At 46.9% G+C, this 25932-nt stretch overlaps 1 protein-coding gene and 1 long non-coding RNA gene across 3 annotated transcripts in view; one reads left to right on the top strand and one right to left on the bottom strand.

Moving 5' to 3' along the window:
• Positions 1–25932, bottom strand: part of LOC140394178 (protein kinase C beta type) — a 532929-nt gene that overhangs the window by 352250 nt on the left and 154747 nt on the right. The gene's annotated exons all lie outside the window — the stretch shown is intronic.
• Positions 1878–24096, top strand: LOC140394180 (uncharacterized). Its single transcript, XR_011935827.1, has 3 exons — positions 1878–1959; positions 9558–9695; positions 23779–24096. It is a non-coding gene; the product is annotated as an uncharacterized lncRNA (long non-coding RNA).

The raw sequence follows: 25932 nt of genomic DNA, 5'->3' as shown, positions 1-25932 counted from the left end.
CCATCTCTGCAGCCATCGAGGCAAGTTGCTCCTCGTGCTTCCCCACCATCTCCTCAACCATCTGGATCGCCTGGCCCTGGGCCTCTAACCTTATCTCCATGCGGTAGATCCCTGCCTTTATCGGATGGTCCACCCTGGCCAGGTCCTCCAAGTTCTCCTTCCTCTGCTGGAATTTATACTGTGGTGGAGGGTGGGGCTGGTTAGGGAGCCAGCAACAGGTGGAGATAGACAAAGATGTTGAGGACAGAAGAAAAAAAGAATGTAAATGGGGGTGATTAAGGCTAAGATGGATGATAGTGGCACATAGAGATTAAAGTGCTCTCCACCACCTTTACCCCATTGTTATTTCTATCAATTTATTTTAATTGTAATTTCTTCCATTGATCTGTTTTTCCCTCCCCATTGTTCCCCTCTCACCCCTTCCTTCCCCATTGTTCCCCTCTCACCCCTTCCCTCCCCATTGTTCCCCTCTCACCCCTTCCCTCCCCACTGTTCCCCTCTCACCCCTTCCCTCCCCACTGTTCCCCTCTCACCCCTCCCCTCCCCATTGTTCCCCTCTCACCCCTTCCCTCCCCATTGTTCCCCTCTCACCCCTTCCCTCCCCACTGTTGCCCTCTCACCCCTTTCCTCCCCACTGTTCCCCTCTCACCCCTTCCCTCCCCACTGTTCCCCTCTCACCCCTTCCCACCCCATTGTTCCTCTCTCACCCCTTCCCCCCCACTGTTCCCCTCTCACCCCTTCCCTCCCCATTGTTCCCCTCTCACCCCTTCCCTCCCCATTGTTCCCCTCTCACCCCTTCCCTCACATTGTTCCCCTCTCACCCCTTCCCTCCCCACTGTTCCCCTCCTCCCCACTCCACTTGGGCCAACTGTTCATTGTTGCCCTTTACACACTGCTCACCTTTGTCTGCCATTCACACATTCTAATCTCTTTATGTGACACCATCAACAGCCTTCTTAGCCTTAATCACCCCCTTTTACATTCTGTCCTTGATATCTTTGTCCATCAAGAGCCGGTGCAGACTCGATGGGCCGAATGGCCTCCTTCTGCACTGTAAATTCTATCTATCTCCACCGATCGCTGGCCCCTTATCTAACCCCACCGCTCCACCACAGTATAAATCTGACCCAATTTCCAGTTCTCTTTGGCTTTAACAAAGAGCCATCCAGACTTGAAACATTAGCTCCCTTTTCTTTCCGGATGCCGTCAGACATGCTGAGATTGTCCAGTATTTTCTGTTTTTGTTTCAGTAATCCAATGCAGTCTTGTTTCTTCATACTTGGTGATTAACTTTATTGACGACAGCATCACAAACAATTGGATACTTTTAATGAATGTTTGATAATCACATTCAAACCCTTTTCTTCTTCCTCGGTCAGTCGGTACTTATCCACTGTTCAGGCATGTTTCACATTTCATGAATCCATCCACATCACCTTACGTTTGTCCACATTGAATTCCATCTGCTATTTCTTAGCCCTACCTCTGGAATCCAGAACTCTTTGAATGCCATCATTCACCAACAGATCACTGACATTATTCAACAACAGCACAGGACCCAGAATATATCCCGAACTTAAATTGTTATTCCATATCAAAGTTTTCTGTATTAACCACCATCATTCCTTTCCATTGCAAAACTAATTTTCAAACCAGCAACCTAATGTACCATTACAATCATTAAGATATGATTTATATCTGCACTAAATGCCTTCAAAAAATTTAATTGTTCCTGCATCTTATTCCTCAAGCACCAGTGATTCATTCACCTGAGAAACGAGTCCGAAAGCTAGTGATTCGAAACAAACCTGTTGGACTTTAACCTAGTGTTGTAAAACCTCTTACTGTGCTCACCCACCCCAGTCCAACGCCGGCATCTCCACAACAGTTTAATAGAGGCGTTCTTCTAAAACACGGCTTCTTCTAAAATCCAAGCAACTGCTCCTACTCGATTAACAGGTACATTTCTTATGATTTCCACTCTACTGAGGTTGGACTAAAAAGATAATTTATAAGCTTGACCAACCCTACAGGAATCCTAATCGTTTGTGTAAAAGGTTAGTTTCAGCTGAATTAGTCATTAATAAAAGGAAGCAAGGGAGAGATGTCTAAACTGGTTCATTATTTGTGCTTTAGAAATTCTGAACTATCACAGACTAAAAATTGGATAACCCTTTTTCTCAGCAGAGGTTGTGATCTGAGATCAGCCCATGACCATTCACAGAGAGATGGGGAACAAAATATTTGGTGTGTCCATTTCATCTAAATCAGGCATTTTCAAAGTGGTGGTCGCAACCCGCGGATGGGTCGCAGGCGGGTGTCGGGATGGTCGCAGAGCCGTCCATCGCGCCGTTCCCAATCGCGTGAATTCACGCGCAACAGAAGCAGCAGCCGGCTTTTAACAATGCCGGCTGCCAGCGGCTTGGAAAGTGATAGCAGCGACCATATTAAAAAATGCGGCTGCATGGCGCCCACTCATCAGTGCGCATGCACGGAAACAAGCAAGAAGTACCGCTTCCTCCTGTCATCAGCGCGCTGCCGCAGGAGAAGATTTAAAAAAAAATTCAATGTAATCTTCCTGCCTGAAGCGAGGCAGAGAGCAGGTCACGCGGCCTGAATTCCCATGTCATATGATTTGGACACGATTGTGATTCCTCCATTTTATCAGCAGCAAACAATTAAAATTTAAAATGGATTGTTTTGTTATAAGGACGAGAGGGCAAGAGACACAAACAGGCCAGAATCTCACAACTAAACCTGCTGGAGAAAGTGGCTCAGGAGAATGCACAGCAGGACAAAGCAGTGGCGGTGTGAGCTGTTCAGGAGGGTCCACAACATGACAAAGCATTGTGAGCTCCAGGGCCACTGGTGAACAGCACGTTAAGAAGAAGCTGAAATCAGGCACAAAGCTGTATTATGATTTTTTTAAGGTATGGATTTATTAATTGTGCCAAGGTCGGCCGGCGTGGGTCACAAAGGTCGGCCGGCGTGGGTCACAGAGGTCGGCCGGCGTGGGTCACAGAGGTCAGCCGGCGTGGGTCACAGAGGTCAGCCGGCGTGGGTCACAAAGGTCGGCCGGCGTGGGTCACAAAGGTCGGCCGGCGTGGGTCACAAAGGTCGGCCGGCGTGGGTCACAAAGGTCGGCCGGCGTGGGTCACAAAGGTCGGCCGGCGTGGGTCAAAGGTCAGCCAGCGTGGGTCCCGAAAGTCGACTGGCGTAGGTCCCGAAGGTTGATTGGTTGGTAAAAATGGGTCCCCGGAAAAAAGGTTTTAAAAACACTGACCTAACGCTCCACGTTACTCTACTCTACTCTCCTAAGCACTGCCAGCAGCCTTTGTGCTTGCAGCGGAGCCAGGCAGCATTGTTAGCAAACCATGTTTCCCAACCAGCCTTCACTTATTAAAAGGTAAACTGACTTTCAAAGGGAAGTTGCACTGCTGAAGTGAAGACCAAGTCATTCGACTGGGAAGACGACATGAAGCAGAATGGCACAATAACAAGAGAGCACACAGTGGCTATGTACATTCAGCTTCTTGGGGGATTGGCTGACTGTGGTGATCCACTGTATTAGGAGATGTAAGGTAGGACCTGCACAACAGGTTTGCCGGTAGCTCCTGCCGGCTGGCTCCGCCCAGGGAGAACTGTATAAATATGCATGACCTCCAGTGCCCTGCCATTTCGCCAGCTGCAGCAGGCCACGCATCTGACTGTAATAAAGCCACAGTTGTACACAACTTTAGTCTTTGTGCAATTGATCGTGCATCACTGACATGCCAGACAGCCTCATGTCACAGTCAAGGGGCATGGCTGCTAGTTGGCATGGAGCATTGTGCAGACTTAGGAGACATCCTATGCAGCATGGAATAAGTGGCAACTAAATGAAAACACGAGCAGACCCATCCGAGAGGCAGAGCTCGATCGCTGCTGCACACCGCTTCCACTGGAGCACAAGCAGAATCCTCCTGACATCTCAGTATTGCCGTGGAAACTCTGCTTTGGAGGCTCTGGTGATCAAGGTGGAATCAGGTAGAGAGGTTATGTTTCCTTAGGTGGGCTGGAAGCTCGATGCAGTAACCTGATACGGTAATGGGAACACGTTGCCAGAGAGACCAATAGCTGAAGTCTGGAGTTGACATGAAAGCGATGCTGGCAAAAGTACAATGACCTCACATTGTTGGTCATGGTGAATAAAAGATTTCTCACATTACACTCCATGTCCATATTGTGATCAAGCGAGGGGAGTCCAACGAGTTTCTTAAAAGTCCTTTATTTCAGCAACAGCATCTTACATGCACAGGGCCCGGTTACCTTTCACCGGTTCCTCATTCATTTTTAGCTGGCTCTACAGCTGCCGGCCTTTTATGCTTGTGCCGGGTTAACTCAGTCCAATTGAGCACAGGGAACAATCATCTCCAGCTGGATGAGTCCTGTGCAGGTTATTAGACCCCTCCCCCGAAAGCCTAAAACCCTTCAGAAGGACGACCATTGAAGAGGAGAGGATAGGAGAGGACTAAACCGATGCAAACCCCAGACAACAAATGCAAAAAACCAAATTGGTTCGGATAAGGCACCACCGAACAGGGAAGCAGAACGGGCCGGCGTGTACTCCACCAAGCATTATGTCCGGCCCGACACCCTCACCATTCACACAGGGGGCAAAGCAGCTAACAGCCGAACCCGGGGACGGCGCGCACCATGGCATCGGACCATCAACCCAAGGCCCAATCGGCGTGGCATGCCTTCCAGCCACAGAGGGAACAGGTGGGGGGGCGGGAACATCAGACAAATCCACCTCAACGTCCCGTAACTCCCAAACACCCCTTAATTAAAAAAATTATCAGGCAGTCTAAATTTTACCTAAAATTAAAGCACCTACCAAACTTTTTATTTTTTATTTTGTTTTTTTTAAATAAATTTACAATACAGAATTTTTTTTTTCCCAATTAAGGGGCAATTTGGCGTGGGCAATCCATCTAATCTGCATATCTTTGGGTTGTGGGGGTGAAGCCCACGCAGGCACTGGGAGAATGTGCAAACTCCACACGAACAGTGACCTAGGGCCAGGATTCGAACCTGGGTCCTCAGTGCCGCAGTCCCAGTGCTAACCACTGTGCCACCCTAGCACCTACCAAAATGCCCAGGGAGCTGTCACCCCAATATTCTTACAGTACCTCAACACAGGCAAATAAACACACAGCACAAATTAAAAAAAACAGCAGGGCTCCATGTAAGCTGCCACAGGATCAGAAGTCACATATGGAATGCCCAGTCAATTCAACACCATCAGAGTCTCTAGGCACAAAACCTGCAGTTGTACAATAACTGTCAGCTCGCAGGCAAAACATCACTGTTGCAAATCCCACAGTCCGAGCAGCCTCAGAACAGTCTTCCAAACACTGCTGCACTCACAACCAGAATGATGTTCCAAAAGGGCAACTCGAGAACGGACTCCCCGGTGGACCACTCTGCCAGCATCGCGAAACGATGGCAGACAGACAGACGAAACGTGAAGTGCATATGTTTTAATGCAAGAAGTATTACGAGTAAGGCAGATGAACTTAGAGCTTGGATTAGTACTTGGAACTATGATGTTGTTGCCATTACAGAGACCTGGTTGAGGGAAGGGCAGGATTGGCAGCTAAATGTTCCAGGATTTAGATGTTTCAGGCGGGATAGAGGGGGATGTAAAAGGGGAGGCGGAGTTGCGCTACTGGTTCGGGAGAATATCACAGCTGTACTGCGGGAGGACACCTCAGAGGGCAGTGAGGCTATATGGGTAGAGATCAGGAATAAGAAGGGTGCAGTCACAATGTTGGGGGTTTACTACAGGCCTCCCAACAGCCAGCGGGAGATAGACGAGCAGATAGGTAGACAGATTTTGGAAAAGAGTAAAAACAACAGGGTTGTGGTGATAGGAGACTTCAACTTCCCCAATATTGACTGGGACTCACTTAGTGCCAGGGGCTTAGACGGAGCGGAGTTTGTAAGGAGCATCCAGGAAGGCTTCTTAAAACAATATGTAGACAGTCCAACAAGGGAAGGGGTGGTACTGGACCTGGTATTGGGGAATGAGCCCGGCCAGGTGGTAGATGTTTCAGTAGGGGAGCATTTCGGTAACAGTGACCACAATTCAGTAAGTTTTAAAGTGCTGGTGGACAAGGATAAGAGTGGTCATAGGGTGAATGTGCTAAATTGGGGGAAGGCTAATTATAACAATATTAGGCGGGAACTGAAGAACCTAGATTGGGGGCGGATGTTTGAGGGTAAATCAACATCTGACATGTGGCAGGCTTTCAAGTGTCAGTTGAATGGAATTCAGGACCGGTATGTTCCTGTGAGGAAGAAGGATAAATACGGCAATTTTCGGGAACCTTGGATAACGAGGGATATTGTAGGCCTCGTCAAAAAGAAAAAGGAGGCATTTGTCAGGGCTAAAAGGCTGGGAACAGACAAAGCCTGTGTGGAATATAAGGAAAGTAGGAAGGAACTTAAGCAAGGAGTCAGGAGGGCTAGAAGGGGCCACGAAAAGTCATTGGCAAATAGGGTTAAGAAAAATCCCAAGGCTTTTTATACGTACATAAAAAGCAGGAGGGTAGCCAGGGAAAGGGTTGGCTCACTGAAGGATAGGCAAGGGAATCTATGTGTGGAGCCAGAGGAAATGGGCGAGGTACTAAATGAATACTTTGCATCAGTATTCACCAAAGAGAAGGAACTGGTGGATGTTGAGTCTGGAGAAGGGCGTGTAGATAGCCTGGGTCACATTGAGATCCAAAAAGACGAGGTGTTGGGCGTCTTGAAAAATATTACGGTAGATAAGTCCCCAGGGCCAGATGGGATCTACCCCAGGATACTGAAGGAGGCTAGAGAGGAAATTGCTGAGGCCTTGACAGAAATCTTTGGATCCTCACTGTCTTCAGGTGATGTCCCGGAGGACTGGAGAATAGCCAATGTTGTTCCTCTGTTTAAGAAGGGTAGCAAGGATAATCCAGGGAACTACAGGCCAGTGAGCCTTATGTCAGTGGTAGGGAAATTACTGGAGAGAATTCTTCGAGACAGGATCGACTCCCATTTGGAAGCAAATGGACATATTAGTGATTGGCAGCATGGTTTTGTGAAGGGGAGATCACGTCTCACTAACTTGATAGAGTTTTTCGAAGAGGTCACTAAGATGATTGATGCAGGTAGGGCAGTGGATGTTATCTATATGGACTTCAGTAAGGCCTTTGACAAGGTCCCTCATGGTAGACTAGTGCAAAAGATGAAGTCACACGGGATCAGGGGTGAGCTGGCAAGGTGGATACCGAACTGGCTAGGTCATAGAAGGCAGAGTAGCAATGGAAGGATGCTTTTCTAATTGGAGGGCTGTGACTAGTGGTGTTCCGCAGAGATCAGTGCTGGAACATTTTCTGTTTGTAGTATATATAAATGATTTGGAGGAAAATGTAACTGGTCTGATTAGTAAGTTTGCAGACAACACAAAGGTTGGTGGAATTGTGGATAGCGATGAGGACTGTCATCCTCAGGAGGGCATACAGCAGGATGTAGATTGTTTGGAGACTTGGGCGGAGAGATGGCAGATGGAGTTTAATCTGGACAAATGTGAGGTAATGCAGTTTGGAAGGCCTAATGCAGGTAGGGAATATACAGTGAATGGTAGAACCCTCAAGAGTATTGAAAGTCAGAGAGATCTAGGTGTACAGGTCCACAGGTCACTGAAAGGGGCAACACAGGTGAAATGAAATGAAAATGAAAATGGCATATTGTCACAAGTAGGCTTCAAATGAAGTTACTGTGAAAAGCCCCTCGTCGCCACATTCCGGCGCCTGTTCGGGGAGGCTGTTACGGGAATTGTGGAGAAGGTAGTCAAGAAGGCATACGGCATGCTTGCCTTCATTGGCCAGGGCATTGAGTATAAGAATTGGCAAGTCATGTTGCAGCTGTATAGAACCTTAGTTAGGCCACACTTGGAGTATAGTGGTGGTGGTGGAAGCAAGGACGATAGTGACATTTAAGGGGCATCTTGACAAATACATGATTAGGATGGGAATAGAGGGATACGGACCCAGGAAGTGTAGAAGATTGTAGTTTAGTCCGGCAGCATGGTCGGCACGGGCTTGGAGGGCCGAAGGGCCTGTTCCTGTGCTGTACTTTTCTTTGTTCTTTGTTCTTTGCTATGCGATCATCACCAGAAGTCTCTCAGAAGATACCGCATCCGGTAGTGCCGGACACTTCAGACTCCAGATCACTCCCAACGGACACACTTCACAAGCCGGCGATAAAAACTCGACCCGGCGCTTGCCTTCCATAACATTACAAGCTCCGAAAAAAAAAACAACAAAAAAAAAAAAAAAAAAAAACTGTGTACCGTCGTCCACTCGTGAAGAAAAAATTCCGGGGATGTAGCTCAGTCGAACAAGCAGCACGCCGACAGCTCCAATTCATCATCGTCGCCAATGTGATCAAGCGATAGGAGTCCAACGAGTTTCTTAAAAGTCCTTTATTTCAGCAACAGCATCATACATGCACAGGGCCCGGTTACTTTTCACCGGGTCCTCATTCCTTTCTCACTGGCTCGACAGCTGCCGGCCTTTTATGCTGGTGCTGGGTTAACTCAGTCCAATTGAGCACGGGGAACAATCATCCCCAGCTGGATGAGTCCTGTGCAGGTTACAGGTTTATACACATATCACGGGATCTAGTAACAGCAGCAATATGAATTTAACACGGCATGATAATTAAAAAGTAATTAAATTAAAATTGCTTATTGTCACAAGTAGGCTTCAAATGAAGTTACTGTGAAAAGCCCCTAGTTGCCACATTCCGGCGCCTGTTCGGGAAGGCAGGTACGAGAATTGAACCGTGCTGCTGGCCTGCCTTGGTCTGCTTTAAAAGCCAGCTCTTTAGCCCTGTGCTAAACCAGATAGGATGCGATTTGTCGAGCAACAGGTAGAAATCTGCTCGTAATAGCGGTAGCCAGTATTAAAGGCATGGCGAGATGCAATTTTCCCAGTAACAAGATTAGCAGGCATCTAGCATCTGGTGTAAATTGTCTATTAGTAGGAAGAACCTACCTGGACGATTGAAATATCAGTGGAGGTATACACATGCTAATTTCTAGAGTCAAAGAATTTTAGAGAGGCAGACAGCCAAATACACAGAATGAAGATTTAAAGGGGATAAAATAGTATAATTTCCAGCACCCTCAGAAGCAGATAAGCCAGTTCACATTTAACAGCTGAGAGGCCAGCCCAAAATTCAGGGGACTAGGCCCACATCAAACTCTTAGAACCATGCTAACGCAGAAACCTTTATAAAGGCAGTTTTGACTTACAGATTTACCTAATTTGGCTGCGCAGGCCATGCAGGAAGCATCTGGTAGTGCACTGTGCCCCATAGAAGGGGCATTAGGTATGTTTAAGCATCATTCAAGATGGCATTACACCAAATTTCTAGTTTTATATATCTTACAGAATGGTGAGTATGTTATTTATGTCAAATATATGTTATGGTTCAATGAGCACTATATCCTGGGGCTTGCTTCTGTATTCCCCACGCAGGTCCCTGGAAATGGCGGCAACAGAGGAAGATTGAAGAAATGGGGAGAAAGTACAAACTCCGCACATGGACAGTCACCCAAGACCAGAATCTTAATAACAGAAAAACCTGAGTGGTTCAAGGCAAGGTGGTATGTTATGGTATGTCAATTGTATCTCATGGTTTGGCGCGTATGCATTAAAGAGAAGAGAAAGCAGCAACAGGACTAATTCAGTGTAACAGTAACAATCTCTAGAATCGACAGAAGGTTTAATGGAAGACCTACTGAAGGACGGAAATGGGATGGTTAAGGGAGGCCTTGAGTGTTGCTGCAGAGTAAATTAGAAAGATAGGAGTAGAAATAAATGGAACTCAATGAAAAGCAAATTTAGAACTCAATATTAGTCTGACATGCAGCAGACAATAAGGGAGAGTGTCAGAAGTGACATCAGCTGTCATGTCATGTCACTATCCAAACTATACCACTCCTATCACTCACTCCCTGGTCAAGATGCTATTGATCTCTTCTTTCTCATCTGCCACAAGTAAAACATTTTTCTTCAATCTTCCTCTGTTGCCGCCATTTCCAGGGACCTGCGTGGGGAATACAGAAGCAAGCCCCAGGATAGAGTGCTATTGGACCATAGAATTCCTGGAGTGTAAGAGGCCATTTGACCCATTGAGGCTGCACCAATCCTGTGAAAGAGCACCCTACCTAGGCCCATTCCCCTCTATACCAATAACCCCACCTAACTTGCACATCTTTGGGCGCCTTTGGAATGGTCAATCCACTGTTTTAATGGTCTGTGGGAGGAAACTGGAGGAACCGGAGGAAACCCATGCAGACACGGGGAGAAAGTGCAAATTCCACACATTGACAGTCACCCAAGGCCGGAATTGAACCCGGGTCCCTGGCGCTGAGAGGCAGCAGTGCCTTAGGCTGAACGGTAACAGTGGTTAGAACTGTTGCTTCACAGCTCCAGGGTCCAGGTTCAAATGCCAATTTGGATCACTGTCTGTGTGGAGTCTGCACATTCTCCCTGTGTCTGCGTGTTCGGGTGCTCTATTTTCCTCCCACAAGTCCCGAAAGACGTGCTGGTAGGTAATTTGGACATTCTGAATTCTCCCTGTGTATCCAAACAGGTGCCAGAATGTGGCGACTAGGGGCTTTTCACAGTAACTTCATTGCAGTGTTAATGCAAGTCTACTTGTGACAATAAAGATCATTATATTATGAACACTGTGCCGCCTAATCCACTGAGACACCATGGGCTGAAAATATTTTGAAGCAGCCTCCTCTCCCTCCAGTTACTTACCCCTGCAATTTGTATTTATAAAGAATCTTAATAATAGAAAAATCTGAGTGGTTCAAGGCAAGGTGGTTTGAAGGTCACATAAAATTTGACATCAAGCCAAAGGAGATATTCTAACTATTGATCAAAAAGATAGAGATTGGCAAGAGATAGAAATATTAAGGAGTATCTTAAAAGAGGATAGAGAAGTTGAGGAAGGGAGTTCAAAGGTTTAGGGCCTAAGACAGCAGAAGGCATGGCTATCAATGGCTGAACAAAATTAGTTGGGGATGCAATAGGCCAAAATTGGAACAATAGAGATGCGAGAGGGCTGTAGGGCTGGTAGAGGTTACAGTAAGAGGGGTAAGGCCGTAAATGGACTTGAAAATCAGAAGCTCAGGTATACAGAGCTGTAAAATAAAATGCGAGGAACAGGTAATAATAATGTGCTGTCTGAATAGTGTAAACTCAGAGCAATAGAACAGGATTACAGCCCTAATCAAAGCGGTGATTATTAAAGAGTGAACGTGACAGGATACCAAGCAGGGTGTGTGTGACTATTGCAATCAGGTTCAGCCATTTTCTCAACACGGAGTTGTTTTATCATTTTTATGATGACTAATTATTGAAGGTCTGCAGAGCAAATGAATATGCACATACACAACAACTGCAGACTGTATAAAACGGTGTTTACACAAAAGGTTTAAGAAGGCAGCCTTGCCTCAATTTGTTTACAAGAATGGACATCATGTCGTCCATTCTGGATGCTACTGCTTTAAGGAACAATTAGTTTCCTTTCCTGCAGTTGTTATTTGTATGACTATATTGGCTTTAACATGATTACTAGGCAGTGGAATATTTCACTCAATTTCAATTCTAGAAAATTTAACAATGGAACAAAAACAAAGGGAAAAAAAGTAATTATCCAGTTGTGGCATTTTCTCTATTTAAATAAAAGAGCAAAATATTGGTGGAAAATGTGTTGTTTCTCAGCAGAGGTTTGTGTGGATGTGAAGAAAATGAGAAAAGGTTTATATTTGGAATATTCTCTCAGGAGAATTCACATTCAAAAAATTTCATATGTACAATGGTATTTTCTTGAGACACAGCCAGAGGCAATCTCTCAGAACGTAGGCAAGAGCAGGCAGAATTACGGAAAAGGTCCACACTGCACTTCACAATGAAGGGCCACAGCTCAGCGCTGTGGAGGCCAGAAACCTTGACATAAAAGGGGGGTGCAAACAAAGTAGAGGGAACATCAAGCCCAAGAACCTCACTGGTGCCAACAGGAAAGCAAATATTGCATAGGTGGAAATCTGAAATTAAAACAGAAAATGCTGAAATGCTCAGCAGATCAGACAGCACTTGAGAGAAACAGAGTTAATGATTCAGGTTGTGAATTATCCTGAGACTTGAGGCTTCAAGTGGTAAGAAGATGGTTGGCGAATTGAAAATTATTGGAGAAAAGGTCAATGAGAATTTCTTCTTTACTATGCTGAATTGATTAAAACCCCATCAAAAAGGTATAGATTGTTCTTAGTCATGAGGACACAAGGGGAATCACAGTTTGGGATAGTCACACATTTTTTATTTTGCTGCTTAGTTGGAATGGCGCATATCTGTAGCACTGACTAAACTGGTAAATCAACACCGGTCATGTCTTTCAAGCACAGTTGATTAGGATTCAGAAAAGCCATGTTCCTGAGAGAACGAAGGATAAGTATGGGAAGTTTAGGGAGCCTTGGATAACGAGGGATATGGTGAACCTCGTCAAAAAGAAAAAGGAGACTTCTGTGGGAAAGTTCTCCATGTCACTATCACCCAGTAGCAGGGAAGATGATTGGATTGCATTTGTTTTATTGTCAAGTAACCGAGGTACATTGAAAAATATTGTTCTGTGTACAGTCCAGATAGATCATTCCATACATGAAAAAAAAACATAGGACAGACATAAATACACAATGTAAATATATAGGCACAGGCAATGGGTGAGCATACGGAGTGCAGTACTACTCAGTAGAGAAGATGTGTGAAGAGATCACTTCAGTCCATAAGAGAGTCATTCAGGAGCATGGTAACAGTGGGGAAGAAGCTGTTTTTGAACCTGTTAGTGCTTGTTCTCAGAATTTATCTCCTGCCCGATAGACGAAGTTGGAAGAGTGAGTAAGCCAGTGGGGGAGCCGCCGAGGGCAATGGTGGTCCAGCTGCATCGCTTTTTGGATAAGGATAAGATCAAGATCCTACATTGGGCGAGGCAGACCAAGAAGTGTGCCTGGGAAGGGAGTGGGCTGCAGGTCCATCAAGACCTGGGTGCGGAGGGCTGGGTTTAACCAGATAAAGGCGGCCCTCTTTGAGGAGGGTGAAGTTTGGAGCTTTATACCTGACCCGCCTGTGAGTGACATTCCAACATATCAGAGGAAGTGACGGACTTTATGAGGGACAATGGACTGGGAGGACATTGAACTGCAAAGCGCACAAATCTCCTCTTAAGTAGCTGGGGGGGGGGGTACTCTGGGATAGGTGTTGGCAGGGGAGTAGTGACGGTGAGTGTGCCTTTTGTTACTCTGTGTGTTGGCGGTTGGGATAATTGGGGAGAACTGGTTTGTTTGATTGCGGGGGGCGGGGGGTTGCTGACAAGGGTGTGGTTGGTGTGGCCCAGTTAGGAAGGGATTGATGGCAGTGGACATCTGAGGGTAGGCCTGGACGGGCACATGACGTGGGCCGGCTCAAAAAGGGGCAAGGTTGATTGGCAGGGGAAGGGGGTGGGGAGGGTGAGGCAGGGTGGGCCCCCCTGAATGTGAGGGGGTTGAATGGGCCATTAAACGATCGCGGGTGTTGACGCATCTGAGGAGTTTGAAGGCGGATATGGCATTTTTGCAGGAGACACATCTGAAGTTGTGGGATCAGACGAGGCGGAGAAAGGGATCGGCTGGGCATATGTTTCATTCGGGGCTAGATATGAAGACGAAGTCGGTGGCAGTGTTGGTCAATAAGAGGTTTGCTTTTGAGTGGGGAGCATTGTGGCCGATCTGGGGGGTAGGGATGTGCTGGTCAGTGGGATGTTGTAGAGGATGCCGGTGGTTCTGGTAAATGTTTATACCCCAAATTGGGGCAATGTGGATTTTATGAGGCAGGTGTTGGGGAAGATTTCTGACCTGGACTCGCATCACTTGATTATGGCGTGAGTTCAATACGTTTATAGATCTAAATTTGGGCTGGTCGAGTCCCAAGTCGTTGAGGGTATCACCAGTGGCGAGAGAGCGGAGGGGGTTCATGGAGTACATGGGGGGCAGCAAGTGGACCCATGGAGGTTTGGGAGGCCGAGGGCAACGGAGTTTTCATACTTCTCCCATGTGCACTGGGTGTACTCCTGGATTTACATTTTTTGTGATGGACAGGGCGCTGCAGGTGGGGGTGGCCGACCTGGGAGCATTCAGTGATTGTGGTTCTCGACCACTCGCCACATTGGCTGGATTTGCGGGTGGCTTAGGGGGCGGCCCAATGCCCGCAGTGGAGGCTAAACGTGGGGCTTGCTGGTGGTGTCTGAACATATGTGGGTTGCCATTTGGGGCATTGTGGAGTTGAAAGACACATGGGAGATCACAGCCACCACATTGTGGGGGGCAAGACTGTAGTTGGAGGGAGTTTTGATTTGGGCGCACAGGGAGAAGGTGGAGTGGAAGGAGAAGGCAAGGTTGCTAGATAAAATGTTGAGGGTGGACAGGAAGTATTCAGAGTTGAAGAAGAAGCAGAAGCTCCAGGTGGCGTTTGGGCTCGTCTCCGCGGGGAAGGCGGTGGGACAGTTGCGGAGGGCCAGAGGAGCAATGTATGAGTACGGGGAAAAGGTGAGCAGGATGTTGGCCGAACAGTGAGGAAACGGACAGCGGCGAGGGAGATTGGTACAGTGAGGGATGATAAGGGTAAAGTGGCGATCGACCCGGAGGGGATGAATTGGGTATTTGAGGCCTTTTATAGGAGGCTGTATGAGTCTGAGCCCCTGACCGGGGAAGAGGGGATGCAGTGGTTCCTGGATGGGTTAGGGTTTCCCAAGGTGGTGGAGGGGCTGGTTCAGGGCCTGGAGACTGTGGGAAGTGAGAGATGGTGTGGGGGCGGTACAGACAGGGAAGGCCCCAGGACCAGACGGGTTCCCAGTGCAGTTTTATAAAAGGTTTGGGGCGAACCGTGGCCACTGCTGATTAGGGCATATAATGAAGCGGGGGAGGGGGTGTGGCGGGAGCTCCCCCTACATTGTTGCAGGTTTTCATCTTCCTGATTCTAAAGAATGATAAGGACTCCGGAGCAGTGTGGGTCATACTACCCGATATTGTTATTGACGTAGATGCCAAGTTATTGGCGAAGGTGCTTGCATTGCGAATTGAGGACTGTGTGCCGGGGTGATAGATGAGGATCAGATGGGGTTTGAAAAGGGGAGGTAGTTGTCGGCGAATGTGCGGAAGCTACTCAATGTAATTATGATGCATTCGGAGGGGCAGGAGGTAGAGATGGTGTTGGCAATGGACGCAGAGAAGGCTTTTGATCAGGTGAAGTGGGTGAATTTGTTGGAGGTGCTGGGGCGGTTTGGGTTCGGGCAGGGTTTTGTAGATTGTGGCTATATAAGGCACCAGTGGCGAATGTGTGGACAAACCAAATGAGAGAGTTTGGGTGACTTGGGGTACACTGTGGCACAAGGCAGGGATGCCCACTCTCCCCATTGCTTTTCGACTTGGCGATAGAGCCATTGGCAGTGACACTTAGGGCTTCGGGGGACTGGAGGATTAAGCCCCAGAAGTGGGGGGGGGGGAAACATAGGGTATCGCTTTTCTTATTCTCCTTTGTGTTTTCTCTTGTTCACGATTCCCCCTACTCGAAATCCTTAGATAGGTTCCCATTCCCCTGCCATATCAGTTTAAACCCTCCCCGCCCCCTGTCATATTAATTTAAACCCTCCCCGCCTCTGTCATATTTTAAACCATCCCCACCGTTGTAGCAAGACCCCCTGCAAGGACATCAGTCCCAGTCCTACCAAGTTTGTACAGGTTCCACCTCCCCAGAACTGGTCCCAATTCACCAGAAATCTGAAAGCCTCCCCCTCACACCATCTCTTCAGCCACATATTCATCTGATCTATCCTGCTAGTCCTACTCGGACTAGCATGCGGCACTGGTAGTTATCCTGAAATCACTACCTTTGAGGTCAGACTTCTCAACTTTTTTCCTAACTCCCTATATTCTGCTTTCAGGACCTCATCCATTTTTTAAAAAACCTATACCAACTCGTTTATACCAATGTGTACCACGACCACTGGCTGTCCACCCTACAGAATATCCTGTAACCGCTCCGAGACATCCTTGACCCTAGCACCAGGGAGGCAACACACCATTCCGGAGTCTCATGTGTGACCACAGAAACACCTATCTATTCCCCTCACAATTGAATCCCCCATGACTATTGCATTCTCACAATTTTTACTCCTCCCATCTGCAGCAGAACCAACCATAGTGCACAAATTTGGTTGTTGCTGCTTTCCCCGGAGTGGCCATTCCCCTCAACAGTAACCACCAAGTGGAAGATCTGCTTTGCAGGGGAATGGCCAGAAGAGATTCCTGCACTGCCCGAATAGCTCTCTTGCACTGCCTAGTGGTCAACTATGCCCTTCCTGCCTGTGGAGTCGGAGCCTGCGGTGTGCCCACCTCTCTCCGTGCTATCCACGATACTCTCAACTCACTCCAGTGTCCCCAGCCGCTGCTCCAGCTCTGAAATGCGGGGTTCCTGGAGCTGCAGCTGGAGACATCTCCTGCACGCATGGTGGTCCTGGGAACTGGAAACAGTCCTGGTCTCCCACATGGAGAAGGAAGAGCAGACCACGGCTTGGGAGCTCTGCTGCCATGTCTTACCCTTTAAATTATTATTATTTTTTTAATATCAAATAATATCAACTAGTATTAGCTAATATTAACTAGTGCCCTCCTTTTCTGCTCCTTGTTATTATAGAATATATAAATGTACTCATCCAATCAGCTCTTCTGATTTCCTGGTTCTACTTTCAGATTCACTTTGCCTTTATCCTCCAAGTTTGGTCCCCTAACTATTAGTTTGAAAAATTATTTAAGTTTCAGCTATTTAGACAGTCCCTAATATCAGTTACCACTTTCCTGTGACGTCACTGTTGATTGTTCTCTACAAACACAGCACGCTGCTTGAACGGCTCCTGAGTTTTGAGAAAGCTGTCCCTCACAGGTCAAAGGTCCGGTAACCGGCTTTCTGCTGCCTGAAGGGGAGTCAGCAGAACCAAAAGATCTGCTGCTGGGAAGAGGCAGAAAATCATGCTCTATATTTTTGTCAGAATGTCTTACTCTCATGCAAGGAGAAACTAAAATTAATTTAATTGACATATTTCTTGTCCAACTACAATCAATCTGGGATCATCTGCATTACAGCACAGGAACAAACCTCGTGGGTGAAGATATGGGACTGGGAAGTCTGAATTTAAAAAAATAATTTAATTGGATGTGGATGTTACTGGCAAAGCAAGCATTTGCTGCCCATTCCCACATCACCTTGAATTGAGTGGTTTGCAAGGCCATTTCAGAGATGCTGATTCTTATCAGCTTTGTTAATACTTCCAAAGTCCATTCGGCAATCTAGAGAAACATGGATTTCAACATAATTAATCAAAATCAATATAATTGAATTCTGACTGTAGGTCAAAATACAGTCAACCAGTATGTGGGATTTCAAACATCTGTTCTTCATGCACCAGACTCCTCGAGAGTGGGTGTGGCAGGGTGCAAGGGTGGGAGAGGGTAACAAAAAACAAAAATCAGCCTTCGAGAGCTAATAAAATAGGATGAAATTAGTGAGCACTTACAAAGTAAGGGGCCATAGAAATGGATTTTTAACAGGCTTGTTATGCTAGACTTACTTAATTTTTGAGGTAGCCAGACAATAGGAATGTAGAGTATTCTGTCAATGATCAAAGGTGAGCAAGAACAAAACTTGCAAGTGTGCTATGTGCCTGCATGCCAATCCAATGTAAAGGTGCTGAGCAGAGCAAGGGTTAACATGGAACTGGAGAATAGCATCACCCATGATATAATGGATAAAGTCAAATGGGAATAGGCTCATAATAATAATAATCTTTATTGTCACAACTAGGCTTACATTAACACTGCAATGACGTTACTGTGAAAAGCCCCTAGTCGTCACATTCCGACGCCTGTTTGGGGACACTGAGGGAAGAATTCATAATGTCCAAATTATCTAACAGCACGTCTTTCGGGACTTGTGGGAGAAAACCCACGCAAAACACAGGGAGAGCGTGCAGACTCCGCACAGACAGTGACCCAAGCCAGGAATCGAATCCGAGATCCTGGAGCTGTGAAGCAACAGTGCTACCCACTGTGCTAGAGTTTCAGAGAACACTCTAGGAGCCTACCTGCATGGAGAAGCAGCACCATGCATGATGATATCTGGGATTAGTAAATAGTTGAAGATTAACAATAAATGTTTCATGTTTACCCATACAAAGTCTCAAGGTCTCATCATGAGTTATCTACAGAATCCATATTACAACAGTAGGTACAGTTCAATACAGAAGAATGTAAAATACTTTGGGGATGCTTTGGGAAAAGAAGAATGAAAGAAAAGATCCTAAAGTACAATGAAAGAAAGGATCCCATAACTGGTAATATCCTGGCAGAGTAGAGGGGCATACTGGGAGCAATTTTAATGGTACTCACTGGGCATAAAACCTACACGGGTGAAGGGAAACACCAATTTTACCCCGGCCAATATTGTTCTGCACTAGGGTAGGTTAAAACTTGCCCAATTGATCTTTACCCTACATCATCAGTGCTCTCCTCAAATAAAAACTCAACCTGGACCCTCCATTCTTGCAAACTATCACTCCATCTTCGACCTTTCGTTTCACTCCAAAGATCTTGAATGTGTTGTCAACTCCCAAATCTAGCCTATCGATTTCCCAATCTATGTTTGAATCCCTCCATACTGTTTCCCTTAAGTGTACCAAAATTGCCCCACATCCTATTGACAAATGAAGAGTTAGCACTGTCCAAATACAATGGGGCAAATTCTATGCTGCAATTCTGTAGCTTTAACACAGACCAGGGAAACACGAGCCTATTGAGTGTGTGAAAATTCCGCTCATTCACCAGCCGTATCTACTCGAGCGCAATTTCCTTGCACGTTCCTCAACTTCATATTCTTCTGCAAACGTTTACTGAATTTCATTTCAAATGCAGTTACTTGAGTGAACCTCAGTAGTCTTTTAAAGCAACTTACTCCAATTTCTAATTACCATTCACATAGAAGAAATTGTTTTAAGCCCCCCACCCCCACCCCCCCAATCAAGTGCACCTAGTACTTTTCCTAAATGTGTATTGACTCACATAATTCACAGGGAAATAATGCTTCCCTGTTTATCCTCTCAAATCATCTCATATTTTAAACACTTCTATTTGTTCCTCTGTAACCTCCTCCCCCCCACCACACCCAGTGTTGTGCCCGGTTCACATCCTGCTATTCCTGGAGTATAGCAGGTGAACCCCGAAACGGGTTTCATGCCTGGCACCAATGGAGCATGATTTTCCCAGCCTGCGGCATTGGACTCAATCTGGTTCATGCCCTCCCTGGGTGTGAACTATATTTAATGAGATTTAAATCCACTCAGTCCGTTTCAAACGAGAGTCTCCCGGCTCCCGGTATTCTCCGCCACTGCCAGCAAAGCGCACACCTGGGGCGGGATGCTCCGACCCCCCGCCGGGTCGGAGAATCGCTGGGAGCTGGCGTGAATCCCGCCCCCGCCGGTAGCCGAATTCTCGGGCACCGGATATTCGGCGGGGGTGGGAATTGCGCCGCGCCGGTCGGCGCCCCCCCTCCCCCACCCAAGGCGAAGTCCCGCTCTGGAATGCCTGTCCCGCCGGCGAGGATCAAACCACCTCTCTTACTGGCGGGACCTGGTGACGCGGGCGGACACGGGACGATCTGGCCCCGGGGGGGGGGGGGGGGGGGGGGGGTGGGTGCCCCCACGATGGCCTGGCCCGTGATCGGGCCCCACCGATCGGCGGGCGGGCCTGTGCTGTGGGGGCACTCTTTTCCCTCCGCCTCGGCCACAGCATTTACCATGGCCGACGCGGAAGAGACACGCGGACTCGCGCCGGCTGGCAGAGTCCTTTCGGTCCCGGCTGGCATGGCGCCAAAGGCCTTCCACGCCAGCCGGGGGAGCGGAAACCAGTCCGGTGCGGGCCTAGCCCCTCAAGGTTCGGTTTCTCCGCACCTTTGGGGCGGCCTGACGCCGGAGTGGTTCCCGCCGCGACCCCCTGCCCGGCTGGGTAGGGGAGAATCCCGCCCCTGGTGTCAATCACAACTTGTCTCCCATCAACAGAGACCATGCATGATGACCATGCCAGGGAGCTCAGAGGCCATTGGAGCCCCCCGTTGATCGGGGATAGGGCAGGGTGCCCCCAACAACCTGCCACTGCCAGTGCACTAAGGAGCACCAGCAAGGGGCAGGGTTTGTTAAGGGGGTGCGGCCATGAATGGGGCAAGAGGGTGGGGGAAGAAGTGCAGGGTTATCTGGAGATCAGGGTGCCATTTTTAAAAGGCACCCCAATCTCGGAGGAGCCAACCTGGCCTGCGTCTTTGGGTCCTGCACATCACTTTCCCAGCAGAAATCACTCCAACAAGAGTGGATGGATTGCGATTTGGATCACACCAACCCACCCAGTGATCTCACCAATTTTCCCACCGAGGACAACACTTACAAATTTTTGGGGAGAGTATAAGGGGCATCTTGACAAATATATGAACAGGATGGGAAGAGGGATATGGTCCCCGGAAGTGTAGAAGATTTTAGTTTAGACGGGCAGCATGGTCGGCGCAAGCTTGGAGGGCCGAAGGGCCTGTTCCTGTGCTGTGCTTTTCTTTGTTCTTTGATCTAGTTCTACCCTAAGGAATTACAATTGTAGCTTTCAAATACACAATTGAAACCCAACAAATTAAAAGTACAAAATGAAACAGCTCCACATAGTGCAGGGGGTGGGGTAGTGCAGGGGGTGGGGTAGCGCAGGGGGTGGGTAGAGGGTTTGTGACCTATTTAATTTCCAGTGGCAGTTGGTTGGTGTTTGGTACATTTTGATTTGTTTGAATCACAACAATCTTTCTACAAGTCTCAAAGGTCAGTGCAAAGCTCATGGCCGGGATTCTCGGAGCCTGTGCCGAAATCGCGCTCGGCGCGGGGGTGGAAAATGGGGCGTCGGACTGGAGAATCAGCGCCAGTCGGGGGCCATTGAAAGAGGCCCCCACAGCGATTCTCCACAGTCGACCGGCCGAGTTCCCACCGGCGTGATTCCCGTATAGTTCCACCCAGTGGGAACTCGGCATCGCAGCTGCGGTAGCCGCCCTGGTGGGGAGGGTGGATCAGTCTCCCGGGGTGGGGGTGGGGTGGCCTCCACGATGGCCAGGCCCGCGATCGGGGGTCACCGTTTGGCGGATAGGCACGATCGGAGAGGCTACCTTCTTCCACGCTGGCCCGCTGTGTGGGTCCGCCATGTCGCGCGGAAGCAGCCGCCGTGCGCATGTGCGGACCTGTGGCCAGCAGTGCAGGGCCGCGTATCGGCAGCTGGACCAGCGCGGAGCACTCCGGCGTTGAGCTGGCCCCGTGGGCCACAGAATCACTGGGCCAAGAGACCCGTTGACGCCGGCGTCAACACTTAGCCGCGTTTTTGGAGAATCCCGGCCCATATCTGTGACTCTACATTGATTATACAGCACAGAAACAGCCCATTTGGCCCAACTATGCCAATGCATATGCTCCACACGCGCCTTTTCCAATTCTGTTCATTTGGTTCCACCGTAACGTTTTCTCCTATTCCTCTCTCCCATCTACTTATTTAGGTTTCTGTGATGAATGTAGGAATTTCAGATACATTCTATTTCAAGTATTTGGTGAAGTAAGGGTTAAAAACCTGGGCTGGAGTGTGTTTGACTGCTGATGTTTTAAAATAATCTTGGTTTAAAATGCAAAGATTTTAGGAGCCAGTGGTGCAATCTGCCACCATAAAAAGCTTGGGATAATGCAATTTTGTTTTGATTAAGGGGATTCCCTGGGGAGTTAATTCGTTTTCAACTTGGTGAGATGATGTCATTGCTGGGTGGAGCTAAGGCATCAGCGTTTTTGAGAAACCATTTTCAGTTCAGTTCTGATCTGGCTGAAGCTGTGGGCACAGTGAAACAGTTCTGTTCTCACTATGTTAGTTAGAAGAAATGAACAGTATTTAAAGCAGTGCAGACCTGTCTGTGGACAGGGGGCAGATGAAACAAGCCAGTTGATACAGCTTTTGAAGACATATAGACAAAGTTCCTGCATGGTTTTGACCAGAGTTGTAAAAGTATCAAAAGATCTTTTCTCAAAGAACTCTGTAAAGCAAGTATTCCTCTGTGCCATTGGTATTTAAGGTGGATTGAGAGCAGAGATGGTTATTTTCTGGTTGTCAAGTGAGAATAAAGATAGCAATTAAGGGTATTGTATTCACTATAAGTAGTAGTATTGTTTAACGGATAATTGCAAGCTATTGGGTGCGATGTTAAAGCTTTTAATAGTTCGTAATAAGTCTGCCTTTAATATATCACATCCCTAGTTCTTCATTCAATCATGCCTGGAGCGAAGTATCCTTTCCTCACAGTCTTACAAAATTAAAATTAAATATTGGGGTTTCTGTCCATTATCCTAGCCACTGTTGGGGTCTGGTCTGGGATCATAATAATTTCCCTGAAATGCAGCCGACTCTGACCATTTAGACAGGTTATTGATAAAGCAAACATTTAGTAACACCAGTTTTGTGCCACATCAGTGTACTTCTCCACATTGATGATCACTTTGCCTGTAGCAGTGACCTGTTAGGACAATAAACCACGTGTCGCAGAATTTGATTGCCACAACAACAAATATACTTGTAATTAAATTTAAGGATCGATTTTCAAAGCTTTCTTCGCTGCAGCTCAGAGGTCCAGCTGCTTTGTCCTGGAGTTTTGAGGCTTCCTGACATGCTTGATTAACATGCAGTAAAACTTTCCAAATACATCAAAAGTTTCAAACAACAGCAGATTGAAGACCAGACAAAAAACCAAGCAACATCCCAAGTTGTTTGTGTGTACCTTCCCTGGGAGTTTTATTTTGAGAACCCAAGTTACAAGACTAAATAACTTACTGTAGTACACTACAAAAGGCTGAAAGAAAACCCTGCATTCATATAACATCTCAGGAACATCTTTGGAAATGTTTGACAATGCATTGCATAAATTACTTATGAATTGTAGGTGTAGGTGTTTTTTTTTTTTTTTTTGAGTGTACCAACATCAATGAGAAAAACAAGTTATTTTTGATTGAAGGATGAATGTTAACCAGGACACCAGATGAGTGGTTCTCAAACTGGGATTGCAGCACCAGGTTGAGGATCGTAGACACTTTTCATGGGACCTGTGAAAGAATCTCTTGAGAAATATGGGCATGAGAGAGAGGGAGAGCGAGAGATGCCCACTTTGAATAAATCAATGGTAGTTTGTGTTAGTAGTCTTGCATGAGTAGCTGATTAAGATGTCGACTCACATCTCCCGAATGCCCAGCCTTCTTTGCAGTGATATGCATCCCATTTTCAGGACATGGTTTTCACACTCGTATTTGCTTTTGAAGGGAAATGGAAAGTCAGCAGCTGCTGTGTTATTTCAGTGCATTCAACTTGGACTCACACAATGAACAAGTGTCATCATAACGCTTTCTGGCCTGCTGAGTATTTCCAGCATTTTGTTTATTACATGTTGGTTTAATTTTTGAAATAGTGGAAAAGCTGTCAATTGGACTTTCTTAAATCTTCCACTGTGTTGCCTGATTAAATAACACTAAAAAACTGGATGTGGTTGTACACTCTCTCTTCAGGTTGCCATTGTCGAAGGGTTGTTAATCATGGTTCTTCACACATCACAATGCCATGATGTCACAATAGGACAAAAGAAAAAGGAGGCAGGTCCCAAGGGCTACCTCAACCAGTACAGGGGCTGAACCCACACCATCAATGTCAATAAATACCACTCTCTAGCCAACTGAGACTCTGCTGAGCTTGAATGGATCTGTAAAATACTTATGTTTTTTTAAAACGTTTGTTTATTGGAATTTTCAGTTTTTACACAAAAATTGCACAAAACAACACAAGCAAGTTGGCTTTTGTGTTTTTCTTCCTTGTTTTTCTTCCTTGTTATGTATATATTTAAAAATGCCTCCAATAAAATGTTTTTTTTAAAAATACACACAAAGCTCAAGAAGATAGCTACAGGTGTCTATGTATAACAGTTATCACAACGTTGGGAATTAGGCCGGATAAATCAGGGTCAAAATCCCTAGCAAGTTTCCTCCCACAGATAAATGACCCATCTGCACCCAAACAGGATACATGCAACAATTCAAATCTTCATCACAGCCAGAGCTTGAAAGTAGAATGACAGAAGGGCAAAACAATAGCCGAGAGCACCAGTACCAAGGGATTTCGCCTACTCTTACAGCACAACTTGAACTCTCTTCCAGAGCCAGACTGGAACAGGGAGCCACCCACATTCTTGAGATGACAAAAGATAAAGACAAAATCAAGAAGAACTGGGAAAAACCAGACCCATGTTAACAATCCATGATCTGCCATATTATGATAAAACAAAGATCAGCCAACCAACTACCACGTGGGAATTAACTAAGGATAAAGATTGGGTCCTGTCGTGTTAATCACCCTGGGGTAACACGGACTGCAACTGCATGCAGTTGTACTGGAAAGTAGACTCAAACATTGATGGCCATTCAACATGTTTTATTGAACCTGCTAAGCAGTGCACACAGTTCGCTGTGGGTTTGACACTACTAACCTAAGCGTGCTTACTATCACTTTAGATCAGACTAGCTCTGAGCCACGTGTAGAAGGTGTTAACTGATATATAACACCTGATTGTCACTACGTTGTCACTTGTGGAAAGAGGCAGAGTGCTGATGCCTCGTGTGTTTTATAGTGGGAAACCCTCTTCCAGTGTTCTGCCTGGTGATTGGTTGTGTTCTGTCCTGTGTGTTGATTGGTTGTACTGAGTGTCTGTCACTGCCTGTCTGTATCTCATTATGTGCATGAGTGCATATTATGACAAGTCCTACCTTCAGACCTACCCAATCTCAATGTCTTTCCAAATGTGCATTGGCCTGCCCTAGCCCAGCACCGTCACAATGCACGAACTAGCCCCAGGACTATTATAACTCCACTAGCCTCCCCCTTAAAGCGGAGCTCAACAAAACCGTCTGCAATTGGATCAAACATAGTCCGGTTGGGCCCGAAGAATAAGTGCAGGCAAAAAAGATACAACTCACACGGGAAGGACCTTCCTCGGACATAGCGAGGACAGAACTAATGCTATTAACCTCTCCCCTCCACCCCTCGTCCCCCCACAAGGGATACATTAGGATTAAGAAACTATGCACACATCCCAAACTCAACACGTGGCACAGCATGATATAAATCATGATACCCAACGGTACAGGACATCATACCCATACATTCCATCTCCCTTCAAGCAAATATGTGGACAATAGTGACATCATCAACAAATAACAACATGATTATCAGAGTGAAGTCCGGGATAAGAATTGAGATGCGAGGCCTTCAACAGGATCAAACATGTCCACTGGTGCACAAAGGAAGTAGAATCAAGGATAAAAGCAGGATCGAAAACAGTGAGCAAACTTGAGGAAACTCCATGGATTCCAATGATCGAAGCATGAAACCTCATTGTTTCCGACATGCTGCCTCACCCAAACCCAGGCAGCCCACAACTTAGGTTCCAGCAGGAAGTGGGGGGGGGGGGGGGGGGGGCCTCAGGAAAACACAGGGGCTCCTGCGCTCATGTCACGTGACCCTCCAGTGACAAATTATTTTTTAAAAATAGTAACCTACTTTAAGCTTGTTGAACATCTAAATATAGGCTGACAGCTGTTGATTGATTTGCCTAAAGGCTGTCTGTATTGGATGTCACCAAAAGGCCAATAAATACCCAATTATGTTCACTG

The sequence above is a fragment of the Scyliorhinus torazame genome, chromosome 17, assembly GCF_047496885.1.
Source record: "Scyliorhinus torazame isolate Kashiwa2021f chromosome 17, sScyTor2.1, whole genome shotgun sequence".
Classification (NCBI taxonomy): domain Eukaryota; kingdom Metazoa; phylum Chordata; class Chondrichthyes; order Carcharhiniformes; family Scyliorhinidae; genus Scyliorhinus; species Scyliorhinus torazame.
The sequence above is the reverse complement of the archived record's forward strand: the minus strand, read 5'-3'. Positions and strand labels throughout refer to the sequence as shown.